Source organism: Bos indicus x Bos taurus, chromosome 9 (assembly GCF_003369695.1).
Source record: "Bos indicus x Bos taurus breed Angus x Brahman F1 hybrid chromosome 9, Bos_hybrid_MaternalHap_v2.0, whole genome shotgun sequence".
Lineage (NCBI taxonomy): Eukaryota > Metazoa > Chordata > Mammalia > Artiodactyla > Bovidae > Bos > Bos indicus x Bos taurus.
The window spans coordinates 96,146,128-96,160,514 of record NC_040084.1 but is presented as its reverse complement, the minus strand read 5'-3'; the positions used below and the strand labels follow the sequence as shown (position 1 = coordinate 96,160,514).

The 14,387-nt window shown below is 45.3% G+C and overlaps 1 pseudogene; it reads right to left on the bottom strand.

Moving 5' to 3' along the window:
* Positions 1 to 11,180, bottom strand: part of LOC113898766 — a 65,232-nt pseudogene extending 54,052 nt beyond the window's left edge.
* Between the last annotated feature and the right edge of the window lie 3,207 nt (positions 11,181 to 14,387).

Sequence of the window (14,387 nt, the reverse complement as noted above, 5' to 3'; positions counted from 1 at the left end):
ATTAATATCTAATTTAAGCTATTGTATCCTGATCCTCGCCGACGCCGTCTCCGCTTCGAACTCCCTGGATCAGCCGGGGCTGGGCCTCGAAATGAAGATCTTTTTTGTACAGTTCTTCTTTTGTGTATTCTTGCCACCTCTTCTTAATATCTTCTGCTTCTGTTAGGTCCATACCATTTCTGTCCTTTATTGAGCCTACCTTTGCATGAAATGTTCCCTTGGTAGCTCTAATTTTCTTGAAGAGATCTTTAATTTTTCCCATTCTATTATTTTCCTCTGTTTCTTTGCACTGATCACTGAGGAAGGCTGTCTTATCTCTCCTTGCTATTCTTTGGAACTCTGCATTCAGTTGCTTATATCTTTCCTTTTCTCCTTTGCTTTTCGCTTCCCTTTTTTCTCAGCTATTTGTAAGACAAATAGCTCCTCCTCAGCCATTTTTGCTTTTTGGCATTTCTTTTTCTTGGGGATGGTCTTGCTCCCTGTCTCCTGTACAACGTCACAAACCTCCATCCATAGTTCATCAGGCACTCTGTCTATCAGATCTAGTCCCTTATATCTATTTCTAACTTCCACTGTATAATCATAAGGAATTTGATTTAGGTCATACCTGAATGGTCTAGTGGTTTTCCCTACTTTCTTCAATTTAAGTCTGAATTTAGCAATAAGGAGTTCATGGTCTGAGCCACAGTCAGCTCCCAGTCTTGTTTTTGCTGACTATATAGAGCTTCTCCATCTTTGGCTGCAAAGAATATAATAGACCTGATTTCAGTGTTGGCCATCTGATGATGTCCATGTGTCGAGTCTTCTCTTGTGTTGTTGGAAGAGGGTGTTTGCTATGACCAGTGCATTCTCTTGGCAAAACTCTGTTAGCCTTTGCCTTTCTTCATTCTGTGCTCCAAGGCCAAACTTGCCTCTTACTCCAGGTGTTTCTTGACTTCCTACTTTTGCATTCCAGTCTCCTATAATGAAATAGACATCTTTTTTGGGTGTTAGTTCTAAAATGTCTTGTAGGTCTTCATAGAACCATTCAACTTCAGCTTCTTCAGCATTACTGGTTGGGGCAAAGACTTGGATTACCATGATATTGAATGGTTTGCCTTGGAAATGAGCAGAGATCATTCTGTTGTTTTTGAGATTGCATCCAAGTACTGCATTTTGGACTCTTTTGTTGACTATGATGGCTACTCCATTTCTTCTAAGGGATTCCTGCCCACAGTAGTAGATATAACTGTCCCCATAGCTGGAGCCATTTTCAAAGGCACAAACTTGAAAGAACAATGTGTTTTGAGACCATCAGAGGGTGTATGTAACTGAAAGCCATTAAGGTCTCTAAATGTTCAAGATTGTGGTAGGCAGTGGCAGAGATCTACCCATCTTGAGGCTGCCCAAGACACCCCTACTGCGTAAGTTCTCTGCTTATTATGCCTTCCACCGACCAGTCCAGAGCTGTCTGCCTCTTCCTTTGGTCTCTCCTTGCGCTCTAAGTATGAGGGCTAGTTTCATGTTTCACTGGGAAGCTTCTGAGGCTGTGAACCTGCACGTCTATGCCTTCTGAGGAGCATAACGTAGAAACAGAACACAAAATAGCACGCACAACCCATGCGGTCCACCTCCTGCACTGAGCGTTCCCATGCTGCCAAGGCCCAGCTTCTCCAGGATTCTTCCCTCCCTCGGAACATGTTGGATGTTACCTTGTGTTGGGTTTCACAGGTAGCACATCATTCCATCAACACACAAATTTTCCTGAGCGTTGTTCTACCAAGTGCTGGGGACAGAACCACTGAAGAAGCACAGAAGGAACAAATGTCAGAACTCACACAAGGGAAGGAATAATTTGTGTTCCCTGCAGCCAGAGAGGAAAAGCCTTGGAATTCATGGGACGACGGGTAGAGTACATAGCTGAGTTTTGGCTCACCAGGAGGCGGGTGGGTTAGAAATTTGCCTGAGACTAAAGGCTGTTCTGGTCTCCCTTAGGAAAGCTTGATGACAAGCCTCAAAATGATTCAACTATTGGAAAGTAATTTAACTGCACCCCAGAACAAAGCTCTAGAATATTTATAGAAATTCAAAAGTATTCAGCACTCAGTAAGAAAAAATTCACTCAATCCATTATCTAATAAATAAACTATCAAGCTACAAGAAAACAGGGAAGTATAACCTATAATGAGAAGAAAAGTCAGTCAATGGAAGCCAATCTGAAAATGACACAGATGATTCATTTCAACTAGTAGACAAGGATATTAAAATAATTTTGACTATAAGAGGAGAGTGAAAAGGCTGGCTTAAAACTCAGCATTCAGAAAACAAAGATCATGGCATCCGGTCCTATCACTTCATGGCAAATAGATGGAGAAACAATGGAAACAGTGACAGATTTTATTTTCCTGGGCTCCCAAATCACTGTGGATGGTGACTGCAATCATGAAATAAAAGATGCTTGCTCCTTGGAAGAAAAGCAATGACAAATGTAGTGTATTGAAAAGCAGAGATATTACTTTGCATTACAAAGGTCCATCTAGTCAAAGCTATGGTTTTCCAGTAGTCATGTATGGATTTGAGAGCTGGACAATAAAAAAGGCTGTGCGACGAAAAATTGATGCCTTTGAATTGTGGCACTGGAGAAGACTCTTGAGAGTCCCATGGACTGCAAGGAGATCCAACTAGTCCATCCTAAAGAAGATCAGTCCTGAATGTTCATTGGAAGGACTGATGCTGAAGCTGAAGTTCCACTACTTTGGCCACCTGATGTGAAGAGCCGACTCATTGGAAAAGACCCTGATGCTGGGAAAGACTGAAGGCGGGAGAAAGGGATGGCACAGGATGAGATGGTTGGATGGCATCACTGACTCAATGGACACGAGTTTGAGTAAACTCCAGGAGTTGGTGAAGGACAAGGAAGGCCTGGCGTGCTGCAGTCCATGGGGTGGCCAAGAGTCAGACACAACTGAGCAACTGAACAAAACAACAGCAATTCCTTGTATTTAAGAACATAGGGGAATACTTGAGTATTAAGTGGAGAAATATTAAGTAAGTAAATATTAAATAGAGAAGTAAAAGATATATAAAATATCCATATTAAACTTCTAAAGACTTTTAGATACAAAGTTTCCTGGACAGAACTAACAGCAGAGAAGACACTGCAGAAGGAAAGGTTAATGAACTTGATATAGCAAAGCGAGGCACAGGTTTTGCAGTTGTCCTGATGAGAAACAAAACCATCCCTGAAGTAAGAGAAGGACAACAGAATTTAACACTTAGGGCAGAAGGATTTGGAAACTGATGGAAACATAGAATTGTTAGGTTGCTCCCGGTTTCTGGCTCAGGTGAGTGAGTTGACTAGCAGGAAACACAGCCATTGAGAGGTTTTCTGGGGTTAGTAGAGGACGGAGAGTTTAATTTTGATACAAACATTGAGAGGAGTTGACCTGAATGGGTCATTCTTTCTTTCTTTTTTACCCCTAGTTTTGCAATTTTGAAAACTATTGATTGGAAATCATCTTTAAAATGTGCCTAACTTGTTTTAACAAAGTGTGCAGTGTGGTGGCAGGAGCCCTGGATGGGAAGGAAAGAGAGCTTCTGGTTTTGGCTTGGTCCCTGACTAGCTGTATGATCCTGGGGAAATCTCAGTGCATACCGTTTCCCTAATCCTTTCCTGCAGGCCGCTGCATTGGAACTACCTAGGTACTTGTTAAAAATGAAAACACCAACTCATCCCAGAACTACAGAATCAAAATTTCCCAGGGCACAGCCCAGGTACCTCAATGTAAATTTTTAAAAATTTTGACACTGTGAAAGTTATAGAAAAGGTGCAAGAATCATACAAGGAATTCCTGAACAATTTCACCTAGAGGACCTGCTGCTGCTGCTGCTGCTGCTGCTGCTAAGTCACTTCAGTCGTGTCCGACTCTGTGACCCCAGAGACAGCAGCCCACCAGGCTCCCCCGTCCCTGGGATTCTCCAGGCAAGAACGCTGGAGTGGGTTTGCCATTACCTTCTCCAATGCATGAAAGTGAAAAGTGAAAGTGAAGTCGCTCAGTTGTGTCTGACTCTTAGCAACCCCATGGACTGCAGCCTACCAGGCTCCTCCGTCCATGGACCTAAATGGTAACAAATTACTATATTCATTCGCTCTCTCTTTCTACACACACACACACACACACACCACGCACAGACACACAGAGGTTTATTATTATATATGTGTAGGGTTTTTTCTGAACAATGTAAGAGAAAGTTATGGACATGAGATATGGTTCCCTTTTATTCCTAAATGTCTTTGTTTCCTAAAATCCAGGAATTATAATATAGAGTATAATTATATAAAAAAATGGAAATCAGCACCAATACAATAACACTATTTAATTTGAAAACTTTAAATTGCCAATGGATCAACAGTGTTCTTTACAGAAAAAGGAAACCCAAGGCCTTGCATTCCATCGCCTTGTCCCATTAGTCCTTCATCCTCTGGAGCAGGGCCTGGGGCTTTGTTTGTTTCTCATAACATTGGCACTTTTGAAGAGTACAGGTCACTGATTGTGCAACTCGTCCCTCACTCTGGGTGTGTCGACTGACTCCTCGTGATCAGGTTCGGGTCGTGCACTTGGGGCCATCCATCATAGCAAGGGAGTGATGATGTGTCTTTGTGCATAGAGTCCAGAGGCCCTGGCAGTTGATCAGTTCTGTTTCTGGAAATGGTAATTTGGTGATTGGTTAAGGTGGTCCCTGCCAGTTTTCTCCACTGAAAAGTGACTTTATATCTTGTAATTAATAAGGATTTGGTGGGGAGAAAGTGTGAAAGTGTTAGTCGCTCAGTTGTGTCTGATTCTTTGCAACCCCTTGAACTGTAGCCCACCGGGCTCCTCTGTCCATGAGATTCTCCAGGCAAGAACACTGGAGTGGGTGTTCCCCACTCCAGGGATTGAACCAGGGTCTCTGGCATTACAGACAGATTCTTTACCATCTGAGCTACAAGGGAAGCCCCTGTGGAGAGAGACTTTGAGAAAATATTAGTCCCTATAATCTCGACCCTTTCCCCCGCTGGCTTTAGCATTCATTGATGGAAGAATGTTACTGCTGTTGAGTTGCTCAGTCGTATCTGACTCTTTGCGACCTCATGGACTGTAGCCCACCAGACTCCTCTGTCTATGGGATTTCTCAGGCAAGAATACTGGAGTGAGTTGCCATTTCCTTGTCCAGGGGATCTTTCTGACCCAGGGATCAAACTCACATCTCCTGCTTGGCAGGTGGATTCTGAGCCACCTGGGAAGCCCTTTCATTGACAGAGGGCCAGCACTTGGGAACCTCTGCGCTCACTGCATGGTGACCTCTGCAGGCCAGTCCCAGCACGTGGCCTGGTGTCTGCTTCATAGCAGGTGGTTCCCAAGTGGTAAAAAGGAAGCCAGAGGCAGCTGTGTCTTTTCTCCTGGCTGTGAGTCATCATCGATACCATGAAGGAGATCACTAGCTGTAACTGTGATGTTTTATGATCAATTTTTCACTTACCCCATGACATGTTAATTCCATTTTAAAAATTCTTAATTTTATCTTTTCTTTAAAGATTTTTTGGAGGTGGACCATTTTTCAAGTCTCTATTGAATTTGTTTCGTGTTTTGCTTTTTTGGCCGAAGGGGGATGTGTGATCTCAGCTCCCTAACCAAGGATTGAACCCACACCCCCTTCGTTGAAAGGTGAAGTCTTAACCACTAGACAATCAGGAAGTCCCAGTAATTCCATTATACAATGCTTTCTTCAACATGGGAGGCTGCGGTTGTGTGTGTCGTGGAAAAACAAGAAACTAAGACAGCTCAATATACGCTGCTGCTGCTAAGTCGCTTCAGTCGTGTCCGATGCTACGCGACCCCATAGACGGCAGCCCACCAGGCTCCCCCATCCCTGGGGTTCTCCAGGCAAGAACACTGGAGTGGGTTGCCATTTCCTTCTCCAATGCATGAAAGTGAAAAGTGAAAGTGAAGTCGCTCAATCGTGTCCGACTCTTAGCGACCCCATGGACTGCAGCCTACCAAGCTCCTCTGTCCATGGAATTTTCCAGGCAAGAGTACTGGAGTGGGTTGCCATTGCCTTCTCCGCAATATACGATACAGGAATGAAAGCTGGACTTAGTTTATTCATTCATTCATCCAATAAATATTTATTGCACAATTTCTGTATGTTAAGCCCTGCTATAGCAGTATATAGTGGTAACAAGACAGTCATGGTTCCTGCCCCATGGAGTGTGTCGTCATGTGATGCTAAGAAGTACCATTTTTCTCTGCTCTCGTCTAGCAGTTGATGATGAGCAGGGATTCCAGAAATAACCCTCTCTTCCCTCCCAGGTTATTTCTGAAGCATCTCTCTGGAGGGTTTGGCAAAGCTGCATGTACAATGTATAAAAAGGAGCACTTATTAGAAAGAAGCCTATGTAATTCACAGCTGTCTTTAAGATTCATCCATAGCATTATTCACCTAAACTTTCTACATACCTGTGCTGTGGAAAACGTACTTCGAGTTGTTTTCAAAAGAACAAATCTGAATCTGATCAGGTCTATTTTATTTCCCAAACCAGCCTGTAGAATGAAAACCAAGATAAACTCTTGATACTTTCTGATTCATAAGGGAAGTCAAACCATTCACACAGATGAGCTTTCCATAATAAAATTAGCGAGGTCATGATAATGAGTTAAATGCAACAGTGCCGATGTGTACATTATAATTTAGGTGAGTAAACTAATGTCCTCCCATAAACATCTGATAACAAATACAACTTTCCAAAACAAACAAAAGAGGGAGGAAATGCAACTCTCCATAACAACCTTGCAAAGCCAGTACAGCCTGGAGATTAAGGGTTACAGCCCCGACTGAACTCCGATAAGATAGGAGTAAGGCTTTTAGGATTTACAAACAGAATGGCCAAGGAGAATTTCCTGCAAACAAATTAGCCTAGACTCAGTTGGACAAGATACAGAATAAGAATTTTTCAAACTGCTTACTGTTTATATCCTTGAGTGTTTCTGATGGGTTTGACTTATAAACCTTCCCAACCTTCTGTCGTAATTTTGTAGTAAGATGTGACTGTGAGCTCAGTGCCAAGTATTCTCAACATAACCTTTGTCAATGGCTTTACCTTGTTATTAACTAAAGCCCAGAGTTTACTGTGCTTCACAGTCCACAGGTTTGGACAAATGTATAATGCATTTACACATGTGTGTGTTAGTTGCTCAGTTGTGTCCGACTCTGCAACCCCAGGGACAGTAGCCCACCAGGCTCCACTGTCCATGGGATTCTCCAGGCAAGAACACTGGGGTGGGTTGTCACTCCCTTCTTCAGGGGGTCTTCCCGACCCAGGGACCTAACCTGGGTCTCCTGCATGGCAGACAGATTGTTTACTGACTGAGCCACCAGCATAGAATAGTTTAAAACAGTCTAAAATTTTCCTGAGTTCTACCTATTCATCTCTCTTCCCATCTCATTTAATTTTCAAAACAATACTATGAGGTGGAATTTCACAGGCCCTGTTACAGCTGAGAACCCTGACCCCTCATTTCCTTCTCTACGAAGCTGTGATGTTTGTGTTTACCTCAAGTGTTGCTGTGAATCTTCATGGGGTTGACAGGCAAAGGCTTGGGAACCATCAGTATGGTGGGTGTACATGGCATTTGGTGCAAACTCTGAGTTATCAAGACTTCTCTGCCTATGTGGCCAGGATAAGACTGTCCCTTCTTGGGACCCTGATGGATTTCCCTTGTAGCCCATAGTTCCGGAGGAAGCAGAAGATTTAGGTTTAGTTTGTTTAATAACGACTAGGCTGAGCAGAAAGAGGGCTCCTGGGGAAAGGGTGGCCCCAGCAATTCCTCGTTTCCTCTGGAGCCCCTAGAACTCTGAGCAGCTGACACAGAATGGGAGTCAAGGTGAAGAGCATTCTGACTTTGACTGGCAGTGACTGAGGGGGCAGTGGTCAGGAGGTGAGCAGGGAGACAAGGGTCTAGGCTGGGCCAAGTAGTGGGAACCTTGAGACCTCAAGGTCCCTTTGCCAGGTGCCGCGAGAGTGTGTCACATGACTGCCTTCCCCAGCTTGGCCTCCTCTGTCCCCATCTATCTGCAGGCTTCTGGGATGGCCCCTGACGTCTGTCTAGGTTGCCTTTCCCTTGGAGAGGAGGTGCCCTGAGCCCTCAGAGGGTTCCTAATCCAACCTGAGAGAAGCCTCATCACCCTGGCGTCATGGCTCCCCCTCCTTGCCCATCACCTCCCCACCACACTCAGCTCCACCCTCTTCCTCTTCCTGGAAGCCCTCCAGGGAGGCCTCACTGTGTGGGAGGAGGTGAGTGCAGGAGTCGAGAGGGGCTGGGAATTCTGTGAAGCTCTGTCTGCCCACATCCACAGACTTCACACTCCTTTCCATCCCGCTGCTCCTGCTCCAGAAGGCCTGGCCTGTGGCATTTGGGGATGGGGTCATGGTCAATGAGGGTGCAGTGAGCACTGGGCTCAGCCGCCCGGCCAGATGCAGGAGGGTGGAGCAGGAGCTCAGGCTGGCTCAATTATTCCAGGAGAGTCTACCTTCCTGGAGGAAAAAGCACCACTCAAAGGTACCTGGCAGCCTCTGAAAATCCTCACCACATCCTGCTCTGCCTGGCAACACGGGCTGTGCACCTTCTTCTATTCCAGCCTGTGGCCAGGAAGGACCCCAAGGAGAGGGTTCTGGACTATGGGGGCAGTTTCATAAAGGCACACTCAGGAGCTGCCTGGGTGGCACTTTCCAAAGTGAAGGCTGAGCCCTGGAGTGGGGTGGTGGGGGAAGGTGCGGGAAGGTGGAGAGGTTAGGGGGGCTTGGAGGAGGGGCAGCCCACCCAGGACTCTGCACCTCACCACATTGCGTCTCCTGGGCCACTCAGGAGGTGGGGCAGGTGGGCTTCATCATTGAGGGGGTGGGGTGGAGGCGGAGGGAAGCTTTTGCTTTACTTGCTGGCTTGGCGTCTCCTTCCCAGACCTGAGCTGACTGGTGGCGTATGGAGCTCATGGAGCCTGCGTCCTGGCACGGTGGGAGATTTAATCAGCTTGGTAACCTCTTCCCCAAGGAAGAATCGGGGCTGGAGATTCTCCAGCAGGAAGGTGAACCCCAACTCTCCCAGACGTGTCTCTGTCCCCACATCTCAGACGGGCATCCCGCGTCAGTGTCCCGGGCCCCAGAGCCGGGCCCTCTGTGGTGTCCTGTGAATTAATTGGGGCACAACAGTGGGCCATTGGCCTCATGGGTGATGGAGGGGTCTCTTTGGAGTCTTCACTGCTTTAACCCAGGAGTCACTGTTCGGAGCAACCAGGAATGCCCTCAGCAAAGGTTCATCCCAAGGAAGGAGTGAATGAAGGTGAAGCCCTGTGGCTTAGTGACAACAGCCCGACAACCACCTCGCCCCGCCCCACAACCCGGCCTGGGCCCCGCGGGTAGGCTGTACTGTCCACACTCGTGTGTGTTTCTCAAGTGCCCTGTGGTCCAGCCCCAGCCCACTCCACAGTAGGCACTAGAGGCCTCGGCCGGACCGTCCAGGCCACGTAGCCTGATGCCCGGAGGACTCAGGGTGGCAGCTGTGAATCAGGCTGCATCGTCTGCCCCTTTTGCTGGGGAGAGGAGTGCAGACATCTCAGACTGTCCGGGATGATAGGACGTGCCTCCTGAGTACTCGGGGAGCTAGACGCGCACAGACCTTCCTTCCACCGCCCAGGGTGCCTGGGAACGCCCAGCACACGGGGTAGCCGTGCGCGTGCGCAGCTCCCACACCCGGTGGTCTCCTGCGCGACCCCTGGACCCGCTCTAACCTGAGCTGCGCAGCTGCTGCTGTGAGCAGGTGGGGTACCCCGTTCTGCACCGTTGCAGGGATGCGCTGTAGACAGTATCCCGTGTAACCTGAGTGGAAAAGCATCCGGAAAGTCGGCTTGGAAACCTTTCTCACATCGCTTTCACAGTGTCTGGAACCCGCCAGGGCAGGTGCTTTGACTTCATATCTTTCTTTTAAAGGAGTGGGGGTTCTTGGCTCTTAGGTTTCATAAATGGTTGCTGTTCCACACATTTATGTCTTGTTTCTTCTAAGAAGAGTTTGAACTCTCCCACTCCTGTAGGTTAAGAAGTACCGTCTCACACCTCTTTTCTATCCCTTTTTTGGGTCTAAAAGAAAGTGAATCACTTAGTCGTGTCCGACTCTATGAGACCCTATGGACTGTAGCCTACCAGGCTTCTCTGTTAAGAGTACTGGAGTGGGTTGCCATTTCCTTCTTCAGGGGATCTTCCCAACCCAGGGATCACACCTGGGTTTCCTGCCATTGTAGGCAGACGCTTTACTGTCTGAGCCACCAGGGGAGTCACTTTGTAGATGCTCACTACATTTTCGTTCATTATTTAAAAAGCTGCCTAGTGCAAGGTGGGCGTAGAGGGTTAACCAACATTATATGAGCTGATACTTCTCATGTGGATCATGATACACTGCAAATGCTCATACCTTGAGTATGATTTCTGAGAGCACATGCGTTGTAGGTCAGCAGGAAAAATACCTTGTTTGTGGTCCACCCCACTGACAGGTTTTGCTGAATAATTGTAACTCACCAGTGTGAGTACATAAAACATGAAATCTCAAAGGTCCAACGAGGCAAATATTTAGCAGGTGGATGGGTTTTAACACCTAGAAGAAAGACGGGAGGCAAATACAGAGGAAAAGTGAGAAATGGAGATTGGTCACGCAGAGAGCCCTCAGCATGGAGGATATGGTTGTTCCTACCTAAACCCAGGAATGTCTGTAAGCCCCTAGCCACACTCCAGAGGACTTAGCAAGCTTACGGCATTTTGCTGAGTGCGTTTGACTTGGAGAGGGTTCCGCCTCCACCAGTTCTTGAAATGAATGAATTTGTTCAGTAGAAAGACCTGGAGCAAAAGAATGTTTATGAAGTCTCTGTAGTTGAGGCTGAGAGATGTTTGTGCTTAAGTTGTGTTTAATGTTTGTGCATTAAAGAGTGAAACGTGAGAATTTGTAGGTAAGGAACTTTTCTCTCTGCAGTTAACATGGCTGTCCTGAAGCTTCCAGGGTCTGAGGAAACTGACGTGGCCGCAGGATGGAGCAGAGCCAAAATGTGGAGCTCAGTAGACGATCACGACGTTGAGCAAGACCAGGCCAGAGGAGAGTCTGCAAGTCACACCACAGACGCATATGTGCGCTTTGTGCAATTTGTGGTCTGCCTCTTTGCTTCATTCTTTTTTTCGTACCTTGGCATGGACCCACCAAACATCAATAGAGGTTACTTCAGACCTTGTCTGCTGTGAGCTATCAGTAACTTTGGTTTCTTCTTTACAAACTAACCTTGTTCATCCTCAACTTTTTTTTTTCTTTTTGGTTGGGAACATCTGCAGAAGGTCTCTGCCTGGAGATGGTGTGCTAACCTATGTCTAGCAGACACCAGCAAGGCGCCCAGGTTTGATCATGGCAACAAGGCAAGGCTTTAGGGAGGATCATTGAGAGCAATGAGGTAAAAGAAGCTCCTAGCACAGGTGACTGCTTTGCACCTCGCCTGTAGGATGTGATGTTGTTTGCGGTGACTTATTTAACACGGGGCTAGAGAACGGAGATTTGTGTTTTAGCTAATGAATGGAGGGTGAAGGCCTGGAATTTTGTTGTTGTTTTTACTTTCTATTTTGGGATGATTTTTGACTTATAGAAAAAATTTCCAACCAGATTTCTTCACCCAGATCACCCAAATGTGAACACTTTTCCACATTTCTTATTGTTCTCCATCTCCCCACTTCCACTGTCTGTCATCTCTATTTTTACCTGTATCTCCAGCTACATCATGTTCTGTCTCTTTCTGGCTGTACACATATACATTTCCACGGCAGGCAGCTAGTTTTAATTAGGTTGTTTATTGACTGGGGAAGAATGTTAGGTGGCATGGGCGACACTGGGGGAATAGCTGATGAAAATCATGGAGTATGAATGCCCCTCAAAATTTGCTCAGTTTCGTTATTTACAAGTATGTGTCTTTCTTGAGGGGAGTTATCTGACGTATTGATTGCCATAGGTTTTGAGATTTCTCAGTTAAAGCATGTTTGTTTTCATTGGAAAGGAAATACTGTGGTCATTTTCAGGGCTGAGGGCTGTTGGTTCTTTTGGAGATATGTAAAAAGGGAGGAATGTAGGGATTTTATTTGGGGTTTTTCTTTAATAAGCTCAATCTTGTTGGTTTTACATCCTTTGAGGCTTTTCTGAGAGTGGAGGGAAGCTGAGCATGTGTGGAATGGCAGGGTTTACAATGCAGGGTCACCTCCTTTACATCAGAGCCAGTCCTTGTTAGAAAATCATAAAAATAAAAACAAAGTTGAGACACAATGGCTTTCTGAATATATTTCTGTATTGAGTGTGAAACTTAGTTACTTTTAGCCTGGCACTTTAAGCCTCAACAAAGAGGACTCGGGTAACATGATTATCACGATTTTAAACATGAAAAGCCGTCTTTCTAAGTGGTATTTACTCTTCTGTGTGCTTTGGAGGCTCTCCCAGTCAATGTCAGCATGATGAATCACTTATTTAACTTTGCTTCTTAAAGTCTCTTTTAGTTTAATGCAACTGGACCTTTCTTTCTTTCTTTTTTTAAAATGAAGAGTCATCTGAATTCCTACAGGAACAAAACCACTTTTGATTTTTTAGGATAAAAAGTGAGAATGGATTCAAAAGCCATTTATAGGATGATTTGCTTTTATAAAGATACAGGAGCAGGAGAGAAGGGAGCCAAGGGCAAGTGGGGATGATATCACTGATGAGGACTAAGTGGATGGAAGAGGATGAGGCCCAGGAAGGGGACACTAGTCGACTGCAGAAGCTGGATATTTTTTCTTTGCTAGCCTTTTGCCCAGTATTAAATAAATTATTGATTTAGTGCTCGAGGTCATCACAGTCTCACAATACCATGGACCAGTGCTGTACTATTACTTGGTACTGCATAGAAATGATGTGAAGATTATAATGTTGCTTTAAAGTGTCACAAGATATTCTTCATTTTATAGTGATAGTGATGGAGTAATTTAGGTCAATCATCTCACTGAAAATAACCACCAAATAATTGTTGTTCTCCAGTTGCTAAATCGTGTCTGACTCTTTCCGACCTCATGGACTGCAGCACACCAGGCTCCTCTGTCCTTCACTATCTCCCAGAGTTTGCTCAAATTCATGCCCATTGAGTCAGTTCTCCTGCCCTCAGTCTCTCCCAGCATCAGGGTCTTTTCCAATGAGTCGGCTCTTCTCATCATGTGCCAAAGTAGTGGACCTTCAACTTTAGCATCAGTCCTTCCAAGGAATATTCAGGGTTGACTTCCTTGAGGATTGACTGGTTTGATCTCCTTGCAGGCCAAGGGACTCTCAAGAGTCTTTTCCAGCACAACAATTTGAAAGCATCAATTCTTTAGTGCTCAGCCTTCTTTATGGTCTAATTTTCACATCCATACATGACCACTGGAAAAACCATAGCTTTGACCATACAGACCTTTGTCAGCAAACATTAAAAAAAGTTCTTTAATAGCATCAAGGAGCTATAAAGGTAGTGAGGAATCACTGGCTCCAGATTTGGAAGAAGATGAAAATTCATAGAAGCGAGGTTGGCATTTGGGACTACTTTTGACCAAAGGGCAGCTGGGAATCTGAAATACATGTCTAAGAGAGTGAGCAATATGCTTCTAGTCCTGTAAGATCGGGGGAGCATGAAATTTGAGCCCAGGGCTCCCCAGGATAAAACTTCCTATGCCATGGTCTCAGTTTCAGTGGACTTGCTTCTCCTAGAAATAAGGGTGAAATGGAAGTCAAACAGTTCCTCCGTGAAATGTTGCCCATTTGTAGGTCATCTGGGTGACCAAGAAAATTTTATTGCCTGAAGTTGGACTAAATGATAATTGATTGGTTTGATTGTGCCCCAGGACTAGGCAAAAGCAAATGAAAACTGTATCTAAAGAAAAATAGCATCATCTGAGGCTTCAAAATATTTCTATAAATTAAAAAATACAATGTCAAGCACATAGTCAAAGTCAACTATAAAACAACAAAAAGCTGGGCACAAGGTACACATTCACCTATGAAAGAACCAGTGAAAATAAGAAATAACACACACACACTCATAAGAATATAAAGTATGGGAACTAATAGCAAGAGACTACCTAGCAACTATATTTACTACTTTCAAGAAGAGAAAGGGAAGCTTGAAAAATTTGGTCAAAGTGTTAGTCCTTCAATCCTGTCTGACTCTTTGTGACCTCATGGACTAGAGCCCACTAGGCTCCTCTGTCCATGGAATTCTCCAGGCAAGAATAGTGCAGTGGGTTGCCATTTCCTTCTCCAGGGGATCTTTCCCACTCAGGGGAAAATTTGGTAGATTAT